The sequence below is a fragment of the Oncorhynchus masou genome, chromosome 2 (genome assembly GCF_036934945.1).
Source record: "Oncorhynchus masou masou isolate Uvic2021 chromosome 2, UVic_Omas_1.1, whole genome shotgun sequence".
Classification (NCBI taxonomy): Eukaryota; Metazoa; Chordata; class Actinopteri; order Salmoniformes; family Salmonidae; genus Oncorhynchus; species Oncorhynchus masou.
Genome location: NC_088213.1, coordinates 43234518 through 43257975, shown reverse-complemented (window position 1 = coordinate 43257975; position 23458 = coordinate 43234518). Strand labels below are relative to the sequence as shown.

Sequence of the window (23458 nt, the reverse complement as noted above, 5' to 3'; positions counted from 1 at the left end):
CTCAATCCTATAGAAAATTTGTGGGCAGAACTGAAAAAGCGCGTGTGAGCAAGGAGGCCTACAACCTGAACCAGATACACCATCTCTCTCTCTCTCTCTCTCTCTCTCTCTCTCTTTTTCTCTCTAGGAATGGGCCAAAATTCACCCAACTTATTGTAGGAAGCTTATGGAAGGCTACCCGAACCATTTGACCCAAGTTAACAATTTAAAGGCAATGCTAACAAATACTAACTGAGTGTATGTAAACTTCTGACCCACTGGGAATGTGACGAAAGAAATAAAAGCTGAAATAAATCACTCTCTCTACTATTATTCTTAAAATAAAAAGTGGTAATCCTAACTGACCTAAAACAGGGAATTTTTACTAGGATTAAATGTCAGGAATGTGAAAACCTGAGTTTAAATGTATTTGTTTAAGGTGTATGTAAACTTCCGACTTCAACTGTACATGAACTGATGTGTGTATATATACAGAACCAGTAAAATCTAGGCAGAGTAGCCTAGTGGTTGATGTTGAGTTGATGTTGAGATGTGTCTGTTACTTGAACTCTGAAGCATTTATTTGGGCTGCAATTTCTGAGGTTTGTATCTCTAATGAACGTATCCTCTGCAGTAGAGGAAACTCTGGGTCTTCCTATCCTGTGGCAGTCCTCATGTTTCATCATAGCACTTGATGGTTTTTGCGACTGCACTTGAAGAAACGTTCAAAGTTCTTCAAATTTTCCGTATTGACTGACCTTCATGTCTTAAAGTAATGATGGCCTGTTGTTTCTTTTTGCTTATTTGAGCTGTTCTTGCCATAATATGGACTTGGTATTTTACCAAATAGGGCTATCGTCTGTATGCCACCCCTACCATATCACAACACAACTGACTGACTCAAATGTATTAAGAAGGAAAGAAATTCCACAAATTAACTTTTAAGAAGACACACCTGTTAATTGAAATGCATTCCTGGTGACTACCTCATGGCGCTGGTTGGGAGAATGCCAAGAAGGTGCTGTCATCAAGGCAAAGGGTGGCTACTTTGAAGAATCTCAAATATAAACTACATTTTGATTTGTTAACCAAAATTTGTACTACATGATTCCATAGGTGTTATTTCATAGTTTTGATGTCTTCACTATTATTCTACAATCTCGAAAATACTAAAAAAATAAAGAAAAACTCTGGAATAAGTAGGTGTGTCCAAACCTTTGACTGGTACTGTATATTGATGTTTTCCTATGTACCTGTATGATTGATGAACATAGCCATGGTATCATTACACTGACTCTCTTCTACTCTTTAACAACTACTGTAGGCTGCAGTTCTAAAATACTGATCTTTCCCACCTTTCTCACTGCCCATACAAATGCACAATTAGTCAAAGGAACATTGAGTAATTGACATTTTCCACATGATTACCCTAATTGGATTGTAATCTATCAGCAAGTTATTTCACATCCCTTTGTTACATCTCTTCTACAATACAATTTTTTCAAGAAATTTCCCCAATGTTGTGTACACTACTCTACAGTTGTTCTAGGTTAGCCTACATTACACGCATACCTTATGGCGTAACCCTAAAATGAGTATCATGAGGTACAACGGTTGCCCTACAGGCCCATTGTGCATGTCTGAGACCAGCCCCTGTCATTCTTGGAAACACTGTCACCAAACATCTGTTGCTGCACATGGATGACAGTTGATTTGTGTCAGATACCACACTTAGCACATACGGAGTCTGGTATTTCCACAGATTACCATGCTCTGAAATGTAAAAAGAACTGCAGAGGCAGAACGAGGAGAGGTGGACCGAGTGATAATGCCCCCTGGTCTGTTGATCAGTGTGGGAAAACAATGCCACTGCAAGTCCAAAGTTGTCTCTATCTGTCTGTCATCGAACCCTACACAGCCAAAATGCTAGAGGCTCCTGGGAAAAGGCACAACAGATCTCTCGCCTAATACTGTCCATCTTACAGAGAAAGCAAGATCTACTCCAGCACAGTACAACCAGAAATAGTTTGTTTCCTTTGACTGCAAATGGTTGGCAACCAACTTTACGGTTGGTCTTTCTTTTTTTTTACTCACTTAATAAATGAAAAACCGATATGGTTTGTGTAGTGCACAAAACCCCTCTGTCTTGACAGGGTGTACAGTTTACAACTAACCAAACACATTTTCCTCTGAGTACAGTGTCATTTCATTAAGAGTAAATTAACGTCTTCTTTCAAATATACCACCGTTGAAAAACAGGTCTGTACACGTCTTCTCAACTACAACTCACATAGAAGAGGCACAATGGAATGTTACGACGGACAATCTCAGCCTTAGACTATGAACCAGTATACGCAACAGCTGTTCTTACTCTGGCTGTACTTCCTAAGCTGTTCTCAGAAAATACATTATAATCAACGTGTATTGTAGAGAACCTCCCAAAACATTCAAGAGTGACAGAGTGAGTGACATCCTTCAAAGAGCACAATCAGACCAGCTTTATCATTTGTCCAAACAAACACTTGTTGTTTTCCCACCACAATGCCTCTGTTCTATCGACAAAACCCTTCTCTGGCAGCGTACAGCCTCGTGTGGAAAATCAAACAGCAGATTACACTATATACTGCTACACTATATCCACACCAACTGAAGCCCTCAGGGGACAAAAATATACAGTACTGCATTAGAACAAGTGTCAGCAATAGCAACATCATATTTGGCAAGACCACAGCATACACAAGTAAATGAAATAGTAGATTCAAAATCAAAATACAACCTGATGGAAGCAGGTCAATAACCATCCACGCCTCTCCCTAGCTTGTCTGTCTAACTTTTAGTCCATGTGTGGCCCGAGAGAGAGAGAGAGAGAGAGAGAGAGAGAGAGAGAGAGAGAGAGAGAGAGAGAGGAGAGAGAAGAGAGAGGAGAGAGCAACAGAGTGGTTAATGTGGAGGGAGAATGTGTGTCACAGCCAGGCAGCCGAGGCAGACTTGTTGGAGGGGGAGTGTCAGAGGCGGGCGGACGGATGGGGGGGGGTGAATGGTTACACTAAAATAACTCTGCTAATAGAGTTCACAGTTCCTTGATGAGCCGTTTACTTGAGTGTTAATGCTCTCTCATACATTCGTAAACTGAATGCACAGACACACACAGGTTTTAATGTTGCCATTAACTGCCTTTAAAAAGCAACGAATACCTTTGAAAACAGCCTGTGGCAACGATGAGTCAGAAACAGTTATTCTAGCGACAAAATTGATTACAAAGTGTAAATAGGATCATTTGTCATAAAGTCTCATCTAAAACTGACTTTGGAGAATCTGTGCGTCACAACGGGTAAATGAAGGTTGGGTTTTGATTTCATGATGTTCAATTGACCACTAACATGGGGTGAACAGCTGCAGTGATTGCTCTCTATCCAATAGCTATGACAGTGAGACATTGTTTACATAAGACAACACATCACAAAAAGAAAATCTTGAAAAATAGTGCACCAAACACCTTAGTTAGATGTAAAAATGGCACAACTAAAGCATCCTCGGCAAAAGATGAATTACAATTGAATTACAGATTTCTTGAGTTCTTAGATTCATTCTGGGGATTTTGAGGAAGTAAAATTGGCTGTAGTGTCAATGTGGGACAAACATAAATTTACCAAATGTAGACTGAAATCAAATGTTTCTAATGCGCAACAGATAAACACGTGCTAATTGGCGTGTTTAGTGCCTCTTTAACACACTGTATTAGCTGGCACATGCAAGACTATAGCTGTGTTCGAATACTCATACTAACCATACTACTTGTGACGTGAATGTAGTATATAGTCTGCTTATTGGTCATAGTATGGATATAGTTAGTATGCCAAAAGCTCCCGGATGTCATACTAAATTCGCCAAAATACTTAGTATACACGCAGAGGACACCATTTATGTACTTTTAGAGCCCATAATGCAATTCTTCAGAAAATGGGCATGGCTTCACAACGTTTTGAGATTTGAAGAAAATGGCGGAATATATGCAGCTGAAGTCCGATGAGAGCGAATACAAATGAATTGAACTAACTGATTACAAATGTTAAGAAAATGTTGAGTGAGCAATGTAATATAGTAATGACTTTTCAAATAAGTTAAGTTACACCTTATGTTGGCCGACAATTTGTTAGCTACGCTATCCTTATGAACCACAAGAGATAAAGATGCTCAAAGCTGTCCCATTTTGGATATCCCACCATAACACCAGACAACCATGTCCTCATCACTTGAAAAGAAAAACGATTGAGATTTATTAAATTTACAAGCTTACATACAGGGTTGTCAAACTACTTTATAATTTCTGGGGGGAAAAACTTTTTTTTTACACAAATTGTAATTTTTTAAACTTAGTTTATAAAAAAAACATTCACATATGTTGTAGCTTAGACCCTGTTTAACAACATCATAGGTTTTTGTGTTGAGACCGGCATCAGTTGAGACACAACATGCTCTTGAATACAGGGTGGGTGTCATGTTTTGGCTGAGAAATGTACTAAAATGGGAATACAATTTTAAATTTCAACTTTCAAATGGTACCACCAGACTGGACCAGTGACCCTTTGATCCAGGATCAGATCAGAAGCCGTGCCTGGTCCATAATCCTTTGCCCTATACAAATGGTACCATCAAGAGATGTTTTAAAATAAACCGTCAATCCTCCATAGGAAACCTATTAAAATCATAGAAATATAGATAATATAATAGACATGACCATTTAAGTTGACATTCAACAGTGGGTGGACCGGCGGCCACCTTTGTGGTAGTAAATATAAGTTACCATTTAAATCCAATTAAAATGTTGACTTTGTTGTCCTTAAGCCATTTTTCCACAACTTTGTAAGTATCCTTGGGGTCATTGTCCATTTGGAAGACCCATTTGCGACCAAGCTTTAACTTCCTGACTGATGTCTTGAGATGTTGCTTCAATATATCCACATACATTTCCTGCCTCTTCACGGTTGGGATGGTATTCTTCGGCTTGCAAGCCTCCCCCTTTTTCCTCCAAACATAACAATGGTCATTATGAACAAACAGTTATATTTCTGTTTCATCAGAACAGAGGACAATTCTCCAAAAAGTACCATCTTTGTCCCCATGTACAGTTGCAAACCGAAGTCTGGCTTTTTCATGGCGGTTTTGGAGCAGTGGCTTCTTCCTTGCTGAGCGGCCTTTCAGGTTATCTCGATATAGGACTCGTTTAACTGTGGATATAGATACTTTTGTACCGGTTTCCTCCAGCATCTTCACATGGTCCTTTGCTGTTGTTCTGGGATTGATTTGCACTTTTCGCACCAAAGTATGTTCATCTCTTGGAGACAGTACGTGTCTCCTTCCTGAGTGGTATGACAGCTGCATGGTCCCATGGTGTTTATATATGCTTACTATTGTTTGTACAGATGAACGTGGTACCTTCAGGCGTTTGGAAATTGCTCCCAAGGATGAACCAGACTTGTGGAGGTCTACAATTTGTCTGAGGTCTTGGCTGATTCATTTAGATTTTCCCATGATGTCAAGCAAAGAGGCACTGAGTTTGAAGGTAGGCCTTGAAATACATCCACAGGTACACCTGCAATTGACTCAAATGATGTCAATTAGCCTATCAGAAGCTTCTAAAGCCAAGACATAGCTGTTTAAAGGCACAGTCAACTTAGTGCATGTCAACTTCTGAACCACTGCAATTGTGCTACAGTGAATTATAAGTGAAATAATCTGTCTGTAAACAATTGTTGGAAAAATTACTTGCATACTTGTCATGCATAAAGTAGATGTCCTAACTGACTTGCCAAAACTATTGTTTGTTAACAAGAAATTTGTGGAATGGTTGAAAAACGAGTTTGTGTATGTAAACTTCCGACTTCAACTGTATATATGTCTAGTAAATGTGCGTAGGGTCAGTGCAAGATAGTTTGCGCTTTTGAGGTGCATTTGACATACCAAGCGATAATGCAGCCTGTCAAGAAGCTCTCGATGGTGCAGCTGTATAACTTTTTGAGGATCCCGAGGGCCCATTCCAAATATTTTCAGCCTCATGAGGGGAAGGGGCGCTGCCATGCCCTTTTCAGGACCGTGCGGGTGTGTGTGGACCATGATAATTCCTAAATAATGTGGATGCCAAGAAACTCTTGACTCACTCCACAACAGCACCCGCTCCCTGCCTACAGACAGAAGCTAAAACAAGAAGCTCCCGCGCTGATGTTTCGTATTGCGTCAAACAACAACAGTGACGAATACGCTGATTCGGTGAGCGAGTTCATTAGAACGTGCGTTGAAGATGTCGTTCCCATAGCAACGATTAAAACATTCCCAAACCAGAAACCGTGGATTGATGGCAGCATTCGCGTGAAACTGAAAGCGCGAACCACTGCTTTTAAATCAGGGCAAGGTGACCGGAAACATGACCGAATACAAACAGTGTAGCTATTCCCTTCGCAAGGCAATCAAACAAGCTAAGCGTCAGTATAGAGACAAAGTAGAATCGCAATTCAACGGCTCAGACACAAGAGGTATGTGGCAGGGTCTATAGTCAATCACGGATTACAAAAAGAAAACCAGCCCAGTCACGGACCAGGATGTCTTGCTCCCAGGCAGACTAAATAACTTTTTTGCCCAATTTGAGGACAATACAGTGCCACTGACACGGCCCCTTAGTACCCTCCAAACTCGTCATCAGAGGGAACACCCCCCTATCCACATCGATAGAACAGTAGTGGAGAGGGTAGTAAGTTTTAAGTTCCTCTGCGTACACATCACAGACAAACTGAATTGGTCGACCCACACAGATAGCATCGTGAAGAAGGTGCAGCAGCACCTCTTCAACCTCAGGAGGCTGAAGAAATTCGACTTGTCACCAAAAGCACTCACAAACTTCTACAGATGCACAATCGAGAGCATCCTGTCGGGCTGTATTACCGCCTGGTACAGCAACTGCTCCGCCCACAACCGTAAGGCTCTCCAGAGGGTAGTGAGTTCTACACAACGCATCACTGGGGGCAAACTACCTGCCCTCCAGGACACCTACACCACCCGATGTCACAGAAAGGCCATAAAGATCATCAAGGACAACAACCACCCGAGCCACTGCCTGTTCACCCCGCTATCATCCAGAAGGCGAGGTCAGTACAGGTGCATCAAAGCTGGGACTGAGAGACGGAAAAACAGCTTCTATCTCAAGGCCATCAGACTGTTAAACAGCCACCACTAACATTGAGTGGCTGCTGCCAACACACTGACTCAACTCCAGCCACATTAATAATGGGAATTGATGTAAAAATATATCACTACCCACTTTAAACAATGCTACTTAATATAATCTTTAATCATCTACTGCATCTTTATGTAATACATAACTACTATAACTAGCCACTTTAAACTATGCCACTATGCCACGTTTACATACTCATCTCATATGTATATACTGTACTCGATACCATCTACTGCATCTTGCCTATGCCGCTCTGAGCCATCACTCATTCATATATCTTTATGTACATATTCTTTATCCCTTTGTTAGTTAGATTACTCGTTGGTTATTACTGCATTGTCGGAACTAGAAGCACAAGCATTTTGCTACACTCGCATTAACATCTGCTAACCATGTGTATGTGACAAATAAAATTAAGCCTAAGTCTGATCTCCTCCCTGTAAGCAGACTCATCGCCGTCGGTGATCAGGCCTACCACTGTCGTGTCGTCAGCAAACTTGATGGTGTTGGAGTAGTGCGTGGCCACGTAGTCATGGGTGAACAAGGAGTACAGGAGGGGACTAAGGGTCAGTGTGACGGATGTGTTGTTGCCTACCCTCACCACCTGGGGCCGGCCCGTCAGGAAGTCCAGGATCCAGTTGCAGAGCGAGGGGTTCAGTTCCAGGGTAAACTAGTTTGGTGATGAGCTTGGAGGGGACTATGGTGTTAATTCTTGGTGACAGGGGGGCAGTATTGAGTTGCTTGGATGAATAAGGTGCGCAGAGTAAATTGCCTGCTACTCTGTCCCAGATACTAGTATATGCATATTATTAGTAGTATTGGATAGAAAACACTCTGAAGTTTCTAAAACTCTTTGAATGATGTCTGAGTATAACAGAACAGAGACATCCAACCAGGAAGTGGGAAATCTGAGGCTTGTAGTTTTTAACTCAGCCCCTATTGTAGATACAGTGGGATATTGGTTATGTTGCACTTCCTAAGGCTTCCACTAGATGTCAACAGTCTTTAGAACGTTGTTTCAGGCTTCTACTGTGAAGTGGGACCGAATGAGAGGGGAATGAGTCAGGTGTCTGGCAGAGTGCCACAGGCTCTGAGGCACGGTCACGAGAGAGTTAGCTCTCGTTCCATTACTTTTCTACAGACATAGGAATTCTCCGGTTGGAACATTATTGAAGATTTATGATACAAACCTCCTAAAGACTGATTCTATACTTAGTTTGCCAAGTTTCTACGGGCTGTAATGGAACTTTTTTAACTTTTCGTCCGACGTTCGGCTGGACCTGAACGAGCTTTTGTATTCGTTTCCCAAATGCCCTAGCAAAAGAAGCTATTTGGACATAAATAATGGACATTATCGAACAAACAAACATTTATTGTGGAACTGCGATTCCCGGCAGTGCATTCTGATGAAGATCATTAAAGGTAAGTTAATATTTATAATGCTATTTATGACTAATGTTGACTACCCAATATGGCGGATATATTTTTGGCTGCTTTGTTGTCTGAACACTGTACTCAGATTATTGCATGGTTTGCTTTTTCCGTAAAAGTTTTTTTGAAATCTGACACAACGGTTGCATTAAGGAGAAGCATATCTCTAATTCATGTATCACACTTGTATTTTCATCAACATTTATAATGAGTATTTCTGTAAATAGATGTGGCTCTCTGCACAATCACTGCATGTTTTAGAACTACTGAACGTAACGCGCCAATGTAAAATGAGATTTTTTTATATAAATATGCACTTTATCGAACAAAACATGCATGTATTGTGTAACATGAAGTCCTATGAGTGTCAACTGATGAAGATCCTCAAAGGTTAGTGATTCATTTCATCTCTATTTGTGCTTTTTGTGACTCCTGTCTTTGGCTGGAAAAATGGCTGTGTTTTTCTGTGAGTTGGTGGTGACCTAACATAATCGTTTGTGGTGCTTTCGCTGTAAAGTATTTTTGAAATCAGACACTGTGGCTGGATTAACGAGAATTTTATCTTTAAAATGGTGTAAAATACTTGTATGTTGAGGAATTTTAATTATGAGAGGTTCATTGTTTTGAATTTGGCGCCCTTCACTTTCACTGGCTGTTGGCAAGGTGGGACGCTACCCTCCCACATATCCCAGAGAGGTTAAACGCTGACCTGTAGTCTATGAACAGCATTCTTACAGTTATTTCCCCTCTTCTTCAGGTGGAAGAGGGCAGTGTGAAATGCAATTAAAGATTGCGTCATCTGTGGATCTGTTGGGGTGCTATGTGAATGAGAGTGGGTCTAGGGTCTCTGAGATGATGACGTTGATGTGTGTCATGACCAGCCTTTCAAAGCACTTTAGAATTACAGATGTGAGTGATACAGGGCGATAGTCATTTAGGCAGGTTAACTTGGAGCTCTTGGGAACAGGGACAATGGTGGTCAGATTGAAACATGTTGAGATTACAGACTGGGATCAGGTTAGATTGAAAACATATGTTTAGCACTTGCCAGCTGGTCTGCGCATGATTTGAGAACACGTATTCAGTCTGATCGTTAACCTGTTTAAACGTTTTTCTCACATCGGCCACGAGGAGCGAGATCACTCAACCAACTCATGTCTCAGCTCTGGGAAACTGACACTCAGTCTCATACGCCTGCTCTGTGTGACCAGAGCTGTTATGGCTGATGAGTAAGACCGTACAACAGTGTAGCGCCGTGTGGGCTGACCACACTCACACTGCACCCTTGACAGCCCTGATTCTGACAGCCAGGAAGGACGTTCAGCCTCCACTGCTTTAGAGCACAAGGCCACAAACAGCTGAACTGAAACACCTTCTCCATATCAAACTCGGCTCGGCTGCACTGTGGGCGAATGGAGGAATACATACTCTACTATGCTGTATTGAGTTCATTTACTGGAAATCAAAAGTGATCGTTTCATGTCCTATTACATGCCCTCTTCCTGGAACCTTTAGTGAAAGGCTTGTTGAAGCTGACACCTGCATTGCTGTGGTGTGGTGTGCACTGTGCTAAATAAGGAGAAGCTAGGAAGATACTGTCACTAATATAAGTCATAAGATTGAACAAATTCAACTGAGATATGCAGGTGTCTTGTGTTCTCACACAGGAAGAAACACAAATGTCAAAGGAGAACATTTTGTGATGGGGTACTCTTGTAGTGGTGGATTCAGTGAGGAAGCATGACAAGATGGTAGCAGTGCAATATTAAGGATGATGACTTTGCTTGTAAGTGGGAATAGGGAAATAGCATTTTAGTCATTTAGCAAACACTCTTATCCAGAGCGGCTTACAGTTAGTGCATTCCTCCAGTTAGTGCACAACTCCACCACTTTTCAATCTCATTTTCATTACTCCAGCACAATTCCATTGTCTACATTTGTAAAAACAGCGCATTTCTACATTTTGTAGAAAAGATATATACATTTCTAAAGTTATACACGATGACATGGTGTCATGGGGAGCAAGAAAATACCCTCCCTCTTGCTAGAAACTTGTTGCAGGTTTTGAAAATCACTGTTTAAAAATAAAACTTTTAATCCTACCCTGTTATGTCACAGAGAAGCATTTTTTAGGACTTTTCTTCTCGTCTTTTTAACCACAGATCATAGAAATGTGCCGTTTTCACATATGTAGACACTGGTATGGTGTTGGAGATGATGAATACGAGGTTGAAAAGCAGCCAAACTATCCTTTACGGTAGCAAGGTGAGACACCACATATCATAGCTACTTCATTCAGGAAGAATTACTAATCAGCAAAGTCACTGCTAGTAAGAAAAGACAAGTGCAAGTGTTGGTGCAAGAAATGAACACTGTGTTGCTTACACACCTATCTGGTCGTTTCAGATTGGTCATCATTGAACAGATAGGATAGAGGTTTTTTTCATCATAGAATTACATTATAGAATCACAAGTATAGGGTCTCATAACAAGAAAGTACAGTCTCTGGACAGAACTGTTAGCTGGAGGTTGATTGAATCGTTGTCGAGTCTGACTTGTTCCTTTTGAAGATGCAGCTGCAGAGTATGGAGGCAATGCACTGACTGAATTCAGCCAAAAGACCCAGCTGGTATTTGGGGGATATTCGGTATCAAGTAATGGGCAACCACGGAGACACTGGTGAGCGGTAGGATACCAACCAGGATGAAGAATATTCCAATGATGAACATCACCGTGGCCCTGGACCAGTTACTCTTGATGCAGTTGGTGCACTTGGACCAAAGATGGCCCCCCATCGATCCCAGAGCTCCCAGGATGGTTGATATGTAGGTGATCATCACCAGGGCCCATATGACCCCACTGGAGGGTCCATGAGAAACAACGAAATAGATGGCATAGGACATTAGGGAGACTGTCATCATTCTGGTAGATAATGGTGTGGCGTACAAGCTAGTGGCGTACAAGCTGGACAGTATTCCCCCCCCCAGCACAGGCCATGCCCAGATGACGTGGAGGGATGAAGGCAGTCACCTGACACATGGGCAAAGCATAGTGCAAACTATTTTGTTTTTGCTGGTGTAAAGATCACAGGTCTCTCTCAACTCAACACTTCATTACTTGAAGTTTACCAAAGTAACCCTCTCTCTGGCTGGCCTGAGTTCCTTCTTCATCCGAGGAGTGTCTCGTCCAAGCTGCTCCTATGTGCTCTTCGCCTGGCTGTCAGTGGCAGCTCAACAATCCCCAACCCGTTCTCTCAATCGACCTCAACACCCAACACGCGCAAATACTCACATTCAGACTCATACATACACACTGTCCCTCTCTCCCCTTACTTTCGTTGGCCTCTATTTTTTTTATACATTTGTCAGAGAAAATGAACATTTTCGTGGTATTGCTTTGTGCACTGACTTTTTTGAATTCTGGAGAAAACGAACATTGTCGCTGGGTGAGTACATCTGACAATGTGCTCTCCCGTCCATTAGACATTTTGTCTGCAGGAACTCGCTCTTTTTCACTCGGTCCACTCGTCCAAGTGCTGATGTATTTGTGGCATGATGTGAACAGTACGAATGTGTCGCTACCAAAGTCTAATTGTTTTAAATGACTGTTTTGTATTGTCTGGAAACTCACTTGTAGAATTCGCTTGCAGTAGTAGGTCTCTTAAAAAAGAGAAGACGTGCAAGGTTATTAAACCGAGGTGCCTAGTTATTCTTCTTTTGTTGATATCAGGTAACGTGCAACCTAACCATGGCCCTGATATGCAATGTCTCCAAACCCTCTCTGATTTTAAATCAAGATCTGGTTTTGGTATTTTTCATTTAAATGTACGCAGCCTGTTGTCAAAAATTGATGGGGTTAGGATTTGGGCTAAATCAACTGATGCTGATGTAATTGTGTTTTCTGAAATCTGGCTCAGCAAGTCTGTTTTTGATAAGGATATTTGTATAAGTGGTTACAATGTTTATCTCACTGATCGAGTTAAGAAAGGTGGGGGTGTGGCTATATATGTAAAAACTAAATTCCCAGTGTGGCAAAGTCTGAAACTATTTGTAAACAGTTGTAATTTCTTGCTTTGAATAAATGAATTGAGGTTTCAAAGGGGTCTCTCTATAACTGTGATTGGCTGTTATAGACCCCCCTCTGCTCTCTATAACTGTGATTGGCTGTTATAGACCCCCCCCTCTGCTCTCGGTGATGCATTTTCTTCTTTGACGCACCTCATATCTAAACTTCTTTACAGTGAAATGATCTCAACTGGTGTTGGTTAAAGCCGGTGTCTGATGATTTAAAAATGTTTTGTAATTCTATGAATCTTACCCAGTTTATTAACTCACCCACTCGCCCAAATCTTAAATGCCTAGATAAATCTACCCTGATTGATTTGATATGGACAAATGTTCCACATCAGTATTCTGCGGTTGATGTTTTTTGTAATGATTTAAGTGACCATTGTGCCGTTGTTGCTGTTAGAAATACTAAGGTTCCTAAGACAAACCCACGTTTTATTCGTAAGAGAAATTTGAAGTGTTTTAATGAGCAGGCTTTCTTTCATGATTTGTTTTATTTTGACTGGAGCAAGATTGAGTTTATTCCTGATGTGGAAACTGTTTGGAAATTCTTTCATGTTGTTTTTTTCCAAATAGTAAACAAACATTCCCCATTCTGCAGGTTCAGGGTTAAAGGGTGGGATAATCCATGGGTTTCTTCTGAGCTGTCTTGTATTATTCACAACCGTAATCTAGCCTAGGCTAAAGCAAGGAAATCATGTTCTGATGCTGATTGGCTTATTTTTAGGCAGTTACGAAACAAGTGTTCTTTTCTTCTCAGGAAGGCCAAGTCTGAATATTTTATTTTATTTTTATTTATTTTACAGCCCTACCGTGTTGCAGAGATTTTTCGTGTGCATGTGTGCATTTCTTGTTTACCTTCTATATTGATGATGTTATTGTCCTGTTGAAATATTATAGTTCATTTAGGGTAAAAAACAACCTGATTGAATATAAACATCGTTTGACATGTTTCTATGAACTTTGCGGATACAATTTGGATATTTTGTCTGATTGTTTTCGACTGCGTTTGAACCTATGGATTACTAAAGAAAAGGTTTTTGGATATAAAGAGACTTCATCGGACAAAAGGAAAATTTATTAAGTAAATGAATGTCTTCTGATTGCCACCATATGAAGATCATCAAAGGTAAGGGATTAATTTTATCTCTATTTCTGAGTTTAGTAAACGCTTCTGCTTGGCTGGTTACTGTTTGTAATAATTTGTCAACTGGGCTATGTTCTGGGCTAGGTACGTTTTCGCCGAAAAGCATTTTATAGCATTTTATTATATGTTTTGTTTTCTGAATTTTTATAATTAGCATTTCTGTAATTGAATTTGGCGCTCTGCAATCTCACTGGATGTTGGCCAGATGGGACGCTAGTGTCCCACGTACCCTGGTGTGTCCCACTATTTATATAAATGATTTAGACAAAAATGTCCAAAATACGAAACTTCATTTTTCTGCTGATGATACTGTTATTTACTGTTGTGCCTCGTCTTTTACAAAAGCTTTCCAGAATTTGCAAACTGCTTTTTATACTATTCAACATTCCTTGTGTCAATTGAAGCTTATCCTCAATACTGATAAAACTAAACTAATGGTGTTTTCTAAAGCAAGAAATAGACCTCTGAACCTTTCACCTATTACTACCTGTCAGGGCAAGGAGATTGAGGTTGTAACCTCATATAAATATCTTGGAATTTTAATTCATGACAGCCTCTCTTTTAAATTACATATTCAACAACTTTCAATTGGGATTTTATTTTAGGAATAAGGCCTGTTTTTTTAAGCCAGAAGGAGGCTAGTATCAGCTACATTTATGCCTTTACTAGACTATGGGGATATTTTAAATATGAATGGTTCCGCTCAGTGTTTGAGATCAATTGACAACCTTTACCATGGCACTTTGAGATTTATTTTAAACTGCAAAACCCTTTCGCACCACTGCACTTTGTATACCAGGTTTGGCTGGCCTTCTCTAGACACTCGTAGGCTCAGGCACTGATATACTTTTATTTGGGCATTTTTATTGTTCAGAAATGTGGTGGGTACTCTCTTCATTCGCTGGACTTTATCCTGCTAACTGTTCCAAATGTCCAAACTGAATTTGGTAAAAGGGCTTTTATGTACTCTGCGCCATCGTCTTGGAACGCCTTAAAATACATTTAAACTGGAAGAACTTGTCCCGATTGGTATTTTTTAAATCACTGATGAATGATCTTGAGACTGATTCCCTGACCTGTCAATGATTTTAATTTGCTGTTTTTGATTTTGTTATACTCTTGTAAATTCTATGGTTTTTACTAGATTTCTTGTAGTTTTTCATGTTGTTTGTCTGTAATTTTTGTAATGACTTGGTGCTGCCTATCTTGGCCAGGACACTCTTGAAAAATAGATTTTAAATCTCAATGAGACCTTCCTGGTTAAATTCAAATTAAAAACACATATTACTGAGTAACACTCTCCATATTTTCAAGCACAATGGTGGCTGGATAATGTTATGGGTATGCTTGTAATCATTAAGAACAGGGGAGTTGTTCAGGATAAAAAAGAAATGGAATGGAGCCAAGGACAGGCAAAATCCTAGAGGAAAACCTGCTTCAGTCTGCTTTCCACCATACTGGGAGCTGAATTCAGCTTTTAGCAGGACAATAACAATAAAACACAAGGCCAAATCTGCACTTACCAAGAAGGCACTGAATGTGTCACACCCTGATCTGTTTCACCTGTCCTTGTGATTGTCTCCACCCCCTCCAGGTGTTACTTATTTTGCCTGGTGTATTTATCCCTGTGTTTCCTGTCTCTCTGTGCCAGTTCGTCTTGTATTTTCAAGTCAACCAGCGTGTTTGTCCCCCGTGCGGTAACTTTTCTATTCTCTTCTACTAGGCCTCCCGGTTTTGACCTTTTGCCTGTCCACGACCATTCTCTTGCCTACCCCTTTTGGATTGTTAATAAACATCTTGGACTCTAACCATCTGCCTCCTGTTTCTGCATCTGGGTCTCGCCTTGTGCCCTTATAGAATGTCCCAGAGTGGCTGAGTTACAGTTTTGACATAAATCTACTTGAAAATGTATGGCAAGACCTGAAGGTGGTTGTCTAGAAATGATCAACAACCAATTTAACAGAGCTTGAAGAATGTTTTAAAGAATAATGTTACACAATCTAGGTGTGGAAAACTCTTAAGAGACTGTCAAATGTGCATCTACAGAAGTATTGACTCAGGGGTGTGAAAACTATTTATTTATTTCATTTTCAATACATTTGCAAAAATGTCTAAAAACATGCGTTCACTTTGTCATTATGCTGTGTAGATGGGTGGAAAATATATACAGTGGGGAGAACAAGTATTTGATACACTGCCGATTTTGCAGGTTTTCCTACTTACAAAGCATGTAGAGGTCTGTAATTTTTATCATAGGTACACTTCAACTGTGAGAGATGGAATCTAAAACAAACATCCAGAAAAATCACGTGTGATTTTTAAGTAATTAATTTGCATTTTATTACATGACATAAGTATTTGATACAACAGAAAAGCATAACTTAATATTTTGTACAGAAACCTTTGTTTGCAATTACAGAGATCATACGTTTCCTGTAGTTCTTGACCAGGTTTGCACACATTGCAGCAGGGATTTTGGCCCACTCCTCCATACAGACATTCTCCAGATCCTTCAGGTTTCGGTGCTGTCGCTGGGCAATACGGACTTTCAGCTCCCTCCAAAGATTTTCTATTGAGTTCAGGTCTAGAGACTGGCTAGGCCACTCCAGGACCTTCAGATGCTTCTTATGGAGCCCCTCCTTAGTTGCCTTGGCTGTGTGTTTCAGGTCGTTGTCATGCTGGAAGACCCAGCCACGACCCATCTTCAATGCTCTTACTGAGGGAAGGAGGTAGTTGGCCAAGATCTCGCGATACATGGCCCCATCCATCCTCCCCTCAATACGGTGCAGTCATCCTGTCCCCTTTGCAGAAATGCATCTCCAAAGAATGATGTTTCTACCTCCATGCTTCACGGTTGGGATGGTGTTCTTGGGGTTGTACTCAGCCTTCTTCTTCCTCCAAACACAGCGAGTGGAGTTTAGACCAAAAAGCTAGATTTTTGTCTCATCAGACCACATGACCTTCTCCCATTCCTCCTCTGGATCATCCAGATGGTCATTGGCAAACTTCAGATGGGCCTGGACATGCGCTGGCTTGAGCAGGGGGACCTTGCGTGCGCTGCAGGATTTTAATCCATGACGGCGTAGTGTGTTACTAATGGTTTTCTTTGAGACTGTGGTCCCAGCTCTCTTCAGGTCATTGACCAGGTCCTGCCGTGTAGTCTTGGCCATTGTGGCCTCTGGTCTTGGCCATTGTGGAGAGGTTGGAGTCTGTTTGATTGAGTGTGTGGACAGGTGTCTTTTATACACGTAACGAGTTCAAACAGGTGCAGTTAATACAGGCAATGAGTGGAGAACAGGCAGGCTTCTTAAAGAAAAACTAACAGGTCTGTGAGAGCCGGAATTCTTACTGGTTGGTAGGTGATCAAATACTTATGTCATGCAATAAAATGCAAATTAATTACTTAAAAATCATACAATGTGATTTTCTGGATTTTTGTTTTAGATTCCTTCTCTCACAGTTGAAGTGTACCTGTGATCAAAATTACAGACCTCTACATGCTTTGTAAGTAGGAAAAGCTGCAAATTCGGCAGTGTATCAAATACTTGTTCTCCCCACTGTATATACAGTGCCTTGCGAAAGTATTCGGCCCCCTTGAACTTTGCGACCTTTTGCCACATTTCAGGCTTCAAACATAAAGATATAAAACTGTATTTTTTGGGAAGAATCAACAACAAGTGGGACGCAATCATGAAGTGGAACGACATTTATTGGATATTTCAAACTTTTTTAACAAATCAAAAACTGAAAAATTGGGCGTGCAAAATTATTCAGCCCCCTTAAGTTAATACTTTGTAGCGCCACCTTTTGCTGCGATTACAGCTGTAAGTCGCTTGGGGTATGTCTCTATCAGTTTTGCACATCGAGAGACTGAAATTTTTTCCCATTCCTCTTTGCAAAACAGCTCGAGCTCAGTGAGGTTGGATGGAGAGCATTTGTGAACAGCAGTTTTCAGTTCTTTCCACAGATTCTCGATTGGATTCAGGTCTGGACTTTGACTTGGCCATTCTAACACCTGGATATGTTTATTTTTGAACCATTCCATTGTAGATTTTGCTTTATGTTTTGGATCATTGTCTTGTTGGAAGACAAATCTCCGTCCCAGTCTCAGGTCTTTTGCAGACTCCATCAGGTTTTCTTCCAGAATGGTCCTGTATTTGGCTCCATCCATCTTCCCATCAATTTTAACCATCTTCCCTGTCCCTGCTGAAGAAAAGCAGGCACAAACCATGATGCTGCCACCACCATGTTTGACAGTGGGTATAGGGTGTTCAGGGTGATGAGCTGTGTTGCTTTTACGCCAAACATAACATTTTGCATTGTTGCCAAAAAGTTCCATTTTTGTTTCATCTGACCAGAGGACCTTCTTCCACATGTTTGGTGTGTCTCCCAGGTGGCTTGTGGCAAACTTTAAACAACACTTTTTATGGATACCTTTAAGAAATGGCTTTCTTCTTGCCACTCTTCCATAAAGGCCAGATTTGTGCAATATACGACTGATGGTTGTACTATGGACAGAGTCTCCCACCTCAGCTGTAGATCTCTGCAGTTCATCCAGAGTGATCATGGGCCTCTTGGCTGCATCTCTAATCAGTCTTCTCCTTGTATGAGCTGAAACTTTAGAGGGACGGCCAGGTCTTGGTAGATTTTCAGTGGTCTGATACTCCTTCCATTTCAATATTATCGCTTGCACAGTGCTCCTTGGGATGTTTAAAGCTTGGGAAATATTTTTGTATCCAAATCCGGCTTTAAACTTCTTCACAACAGTATCTCGGATCTGCCTGGTGTGTTCCTTGTTCTTCATGATGCTCTCTGCGCTTTTAACGGACCTCTGAGACTATCACAGTGCAGGTGCATTTATATGGAGACTTGATTACACACAGGTGGATTGTATTTATCATCATTAGTCATTAGTCATTAGTCATTATCATCATTAGTCATTAGTCATTTCAGTTTGCTGCACTGAAAGTAAAGGGGCTGAATAATTTTTCAGTTTTTGATTTGTTAAAAAAGTTTGAAATGTCCAATAAATGTCGTTCCACTTCATGATTGTGTCCCACTTGTTGTTGATTCTTCACAAAAAATACAGTTTTATATCTTTATGTTTGAAGCCTGAAATGTGGCAAAAGATCGCAAAGTTCAAGGGGGCCGAATACTTTCGCAAGGCACTGTATATATTTAATCCATTCTGAATTCAGGCTGCAACACAACAAAACATGGAAGAGTCAAGGAGTATGAATACTTTCTGAAGGCACTGTAACTCTAGGAGCTTCAGTCTTCACAAAGTTCCATAACAACATCCTCGTTCAAATGCTCTCACCTTCCGATTCTTCTGTAACTGGAGATCGGAGTCTTTCAGAAGCCCACTATGTCCGATCGATGCTGTGACGTCACTTAAATATGTTGTCATGGAAACACGAAACCAGTCCCCTATCCACCTGCAGTTTGCAATTTGCTGAAATGCGTATCCAGGGTCTAATATATGTTTTTAGGCCATAACCTTCTTAATGGAAGGAGTGGAGAGAGGCAGTGAGTCACTCACAGCAGCACAGGCGGCCTTGAACACGGAGGAGGAACAGACTTGGTGACCCTAGGTCTGTATAGAGTGTGATGGAGGCTGGCGTAGGTAGGCATGACTCACCACACAAACAAGTAGCTACCACCGAGACCTGGGTAGACTGGGTGGGGGAGGGAGGGAGGAAGGGTGTTGACGATGTACTGTAGGCAGATATCCCAATAATTATAAAGAACCATTATTGTTGTACTGTGTATAATGTTGTTTTTTTTAACTGGAAAATAAAATCAATCAACCAACCATGCATAGTGCATACCAGGTCATACATTTTTATATGCCTTTTTGCACATTCACATGTAGAAGCCGTTCTATGTGGTCCATCAATTTTAAACTTCAAAGCAAGGCTTAGTTCTGCGTTTTCAATGTAGCCAACGTTAGCTTAAACTCTCTACCTCTCTGCTACAGTCCCTCCAGCCTCAGAGAGCGATCGAGAGTGAAAAGGGTGATGCCAGGCCTGACCTTTCAGAGTGAGCTCTGATTGGATTTAAGATCTAACCTGACTCCCACTGCTACAGGGGAGAGGGATTACACGCACCAGCTGTGACAGTACCCTGGCCCAGGGCTTTGATGAGTAACAGAGGCTTGTAACAGTTCCTACTACCAGAAAGATTTCCACTCTGCAAGGGGTCAAAATCATATCTCAGAGGGGCATAGAAACAGCTGTGACAAAACAAAAAGGATATTTACTGCCAGACAGCACCTAGACTAGAGTAATAATTGATTGGGCATTTCCTTAACACTAGCCTCATAACACTGTAGCAATAGCAAAAATATCCTTTAAGACTCAAAGACAACATAACTAAATGGACTGTCTGCAGCATTATAAAAATGCAAAAACTAAAAACAACTATTTGGTCAATAACAATCCTTCGGGAGGCGTTAATATGTGGATATTGCATTCCAACCTAACAACATTACGTGGGTTATCAATACGTCGCATGATATACATGTAAAAACTTTCCCAGGTGGGAACAGCATTGTATGCTATGAGGAAAAGAAGACACCAATGTTCCTCATGGCAGGGGAAGCACCCAACAGAAACTATTAAAGTTGACTTTTCATGATGTTCTATAGGAGGAAGTATCGGTTGTTTACTGCACTGCAGTCTGTCTGCAGAAATATCCAGCATTCAAAGTTATGACTGATCTGCCTGCTGTAAGTCCTGAAAAATGTTTTTGGTCTGCTTTACACAGTCTTGGTGTTGTGTTGGTTTAACTGTAGCTACATAACTTCCTGTCTGAGATGAGAGAGTGTGTTGAGAGCAAGTACTGTCCTCTAAGACCCCTGCCTGCCTTTATGACACATTAACCACAATGTTTCACTGTACGATTACTGTAACTAACACCAGCACTCAGGCCATATATGGAAAAAACTATTGAAATTATTCTCAGAAACCAGCAACATGTTTCTCTATCAGCAATCAACTTATGTTGTGAGGAAGCAAACATCAACCCCAACGGCTGTGTGTATGATCTGGGGGTCAAGTACTGTAAGCATGTGAAGACACGTGTACTGCATCCTGTACGATGGTCACAGAGAGAGTCAAGCTGGGATGTGTGTCTACAGTCTAATATCCACCAAGACTCAACATGAATTTCTGTTGTGACATAGGCTAATGTGGCCTAGTCAAACTCCTGACTTAATCCCAAATGAGATGTTGTGTCAGGACTTGAAGCGAGCAGTTCATACTTGAAAACCCAGAAATGTTGTTGAGTTACAGCAGTTCTGAATGGAAGAGTGGGCCAAAATTCCTCCACAGAGACGTGAGAGACCGATCAACAACTACAAGAAGCGTTTGGAGTCGTTGCAGCTAAAGGTGTCACAACCAGCTATTGAGTGTAAGGGGGCAGTTACTTTTTCACATGGGGGCATTGGGTGATGCGTAACTTTGTTTATGAAATAAATGAAACAAGTATGCAATTGTTGTGTTATTTGTTCACTTGGGTTCCCTTTATCTAATATTAGGTTTTGGTTGAACATCTGATAACATTCAGTATAAAACAAATATGCAAAAGTAGGGAAAAATAGAAAGATGGGAAATACTTTCACAGCTCTGTATATTTCCTGGTTCAGTATTATAGACACAACATTACATAAAGACAAAACATTACACATTCTAATGCTTAGGTAAAGATAAGCATGAGTCAAATATGACACCTAGTGGTAAAATGAAGCCCTTACAGATTTCTATTGGTATTGACTATGATAGAAGATGATGAGGATAGCTACAGCAGGTTTCTCCCAGCCTTGTTCCTGTAGAGCTATCTTCCTGGACGTTTTCAGTCCAACCCTAATCTAGTGCGCCTGATTCTAATAATTAGCTGGTTGATAAACTGAATCAGGTTAGTTACAACTGGGGTTGAAAGGAAAACCTACAGGAGGGTAGCTCTCCAGGAACAGGGTTAGAGAACACTGAGATAGAGGATGCTGGGTCTGTACAAGAAAAACACAGGGTGTCTCATACAGAAACACAAGAGGAATTGGACCATAAGCGGTGTAAGGAGCGGTCATCTGCTGATGTCCATTTTAGATACAGAGACCCCTAAGAGCCGGAAGGCCCCAGGGAGATGGCATGGAGGCGTGTTGTAGAGGCCTCTGCTCCTAACTGTGTCGGTCTTTCCTGCTCCACGAAGCACTCTGACCTTCCAAACAGGCAACATGATATTTCTCCCTGCCTGGCCTATTTAGAGTCCTTTGCGAGTCTCCTTTCCATCCTGGGTTTGGCGCCAGTCTCAATTGTTGAGGTAAATAAATAAACATCATGAGGTCACGTTTAACAATGAAAACCCTCATTTGATTGGTTTTATAGAACTAATACAATCTCTTAAGCCTACTAAAAGGATTCATCTGATTGGTGTTACAGAATGAGACACACAATGTTTGTTTATCATGCATGTAGAGAAACCTTCACTAATGAGCAATAAAAACACAAAAAAGTGATAAAGTAGAAATGTGCTTATAAGCACCTTTGATTCATTGTGAGGCCACCCACCATATGATCTGTCTATTTAAAGAGCAGACATGGGACTGCCCTGACTAATATTGCTCTAGGCAGATAGAGACGAGACATGATTGAAGAGTTGGAGACTGTCTGGTTATCTAACCAGTTATTTCTATCCAATAGGGTTACATTTTTCCTTCAGGCTACAGTATTGTATTAGCGCTAACAGAACAAGACAGTCAATAAAATTAAAATTAAAACTTTGGAAGACATTTCCTTAAAATGTAACCCCATGATTCCCAGAGTGATGACATGCCATAACGAATCCATAACTTTTCAGTGGTAATTGATTCGGTTCCAAAATAGTATCACTCAACGCGGGTTTATTTGAGCTAATTTTATCCCCACTATGCTATCTCTAGGCTCTCTATCGGTCTGGCCTGGTAGTGTTGGCATGCTGTATCATACTACACAGACAGAAAACTAACTTGCTCACTACCAAAAGAAGGTCTCACTGACGGACAGGACAGACAGACAGACACACCTGCCAGTTCACCTGTGCACTTGAACACTGATGGATTACCATATTGGCTGCAATTTTGTTTAATGTTTTACTGCGTAGTGTTATAACAATTCATAATCTCAAGTATTTGATGAAATTAATGCTATTATTCTGCTGTCCCGTTTGCATTATCCAGTACATGTAATGTATTTCTCAGTCAGGAAAGTACATTGTTTAGGCAGAGGCTCATTGATGACACACTAGCACGAAAGCGGTTTCTCGATGCTTTGGTAATAACTCCAATAGATATTGCAATTTTTTTAACTTCCTCATCAACACTGGCCATTCTGCTTCCTCACTCTACATCTCTCCCCATGATGGTGGGGTATGGGGTGGGAAAAGTCTATGCTAGATACAATACAGGGGGCATCTTTTCCTAAAGCAATCTTTTGACATCACAACTTGGATTTGCATCAACTAACCAGTTAATTAGTAGCAGAACAGGAAGTAACAGAATTACAGGAAACTGCAACTACTGTATATCTTCCTAATGAGGGTGGGGAATGACCTAACTCAATCAATGTAAAT

The 23458-nt window shown here is 40.9% G+C and overlaps 1 protein-coding gene across 6 annotated transcripts in view; it reads right to left on the bottom strand.

Annotated features, from left to right (window-relative positions):
- LOC135505259 (diacylglycerol kinase zeta-like) overlaps positions 1-23458 on the bottom strand; it is a 140652-nt gene that overhangs the window by 66235 nt on the left and 50959 nt on the right. For 3 of the 6 annotated variants that reach the window (XM_064924486.1, XM_064924477.1, XM_064924512.1), the window contains exon 1: positions 2756-2920. The exons of the other annotated variants lie outside the window; for them this stretch is intronic. The gene's annotated coding sequence lies outside the window, so the exon portion shown is untranslated. Of the gene's footprint in view, positions 1-2755; positions 2921-23458 lie in introns of those variants that run through there. 6 annotated transcript variants of the gene reach the window in all.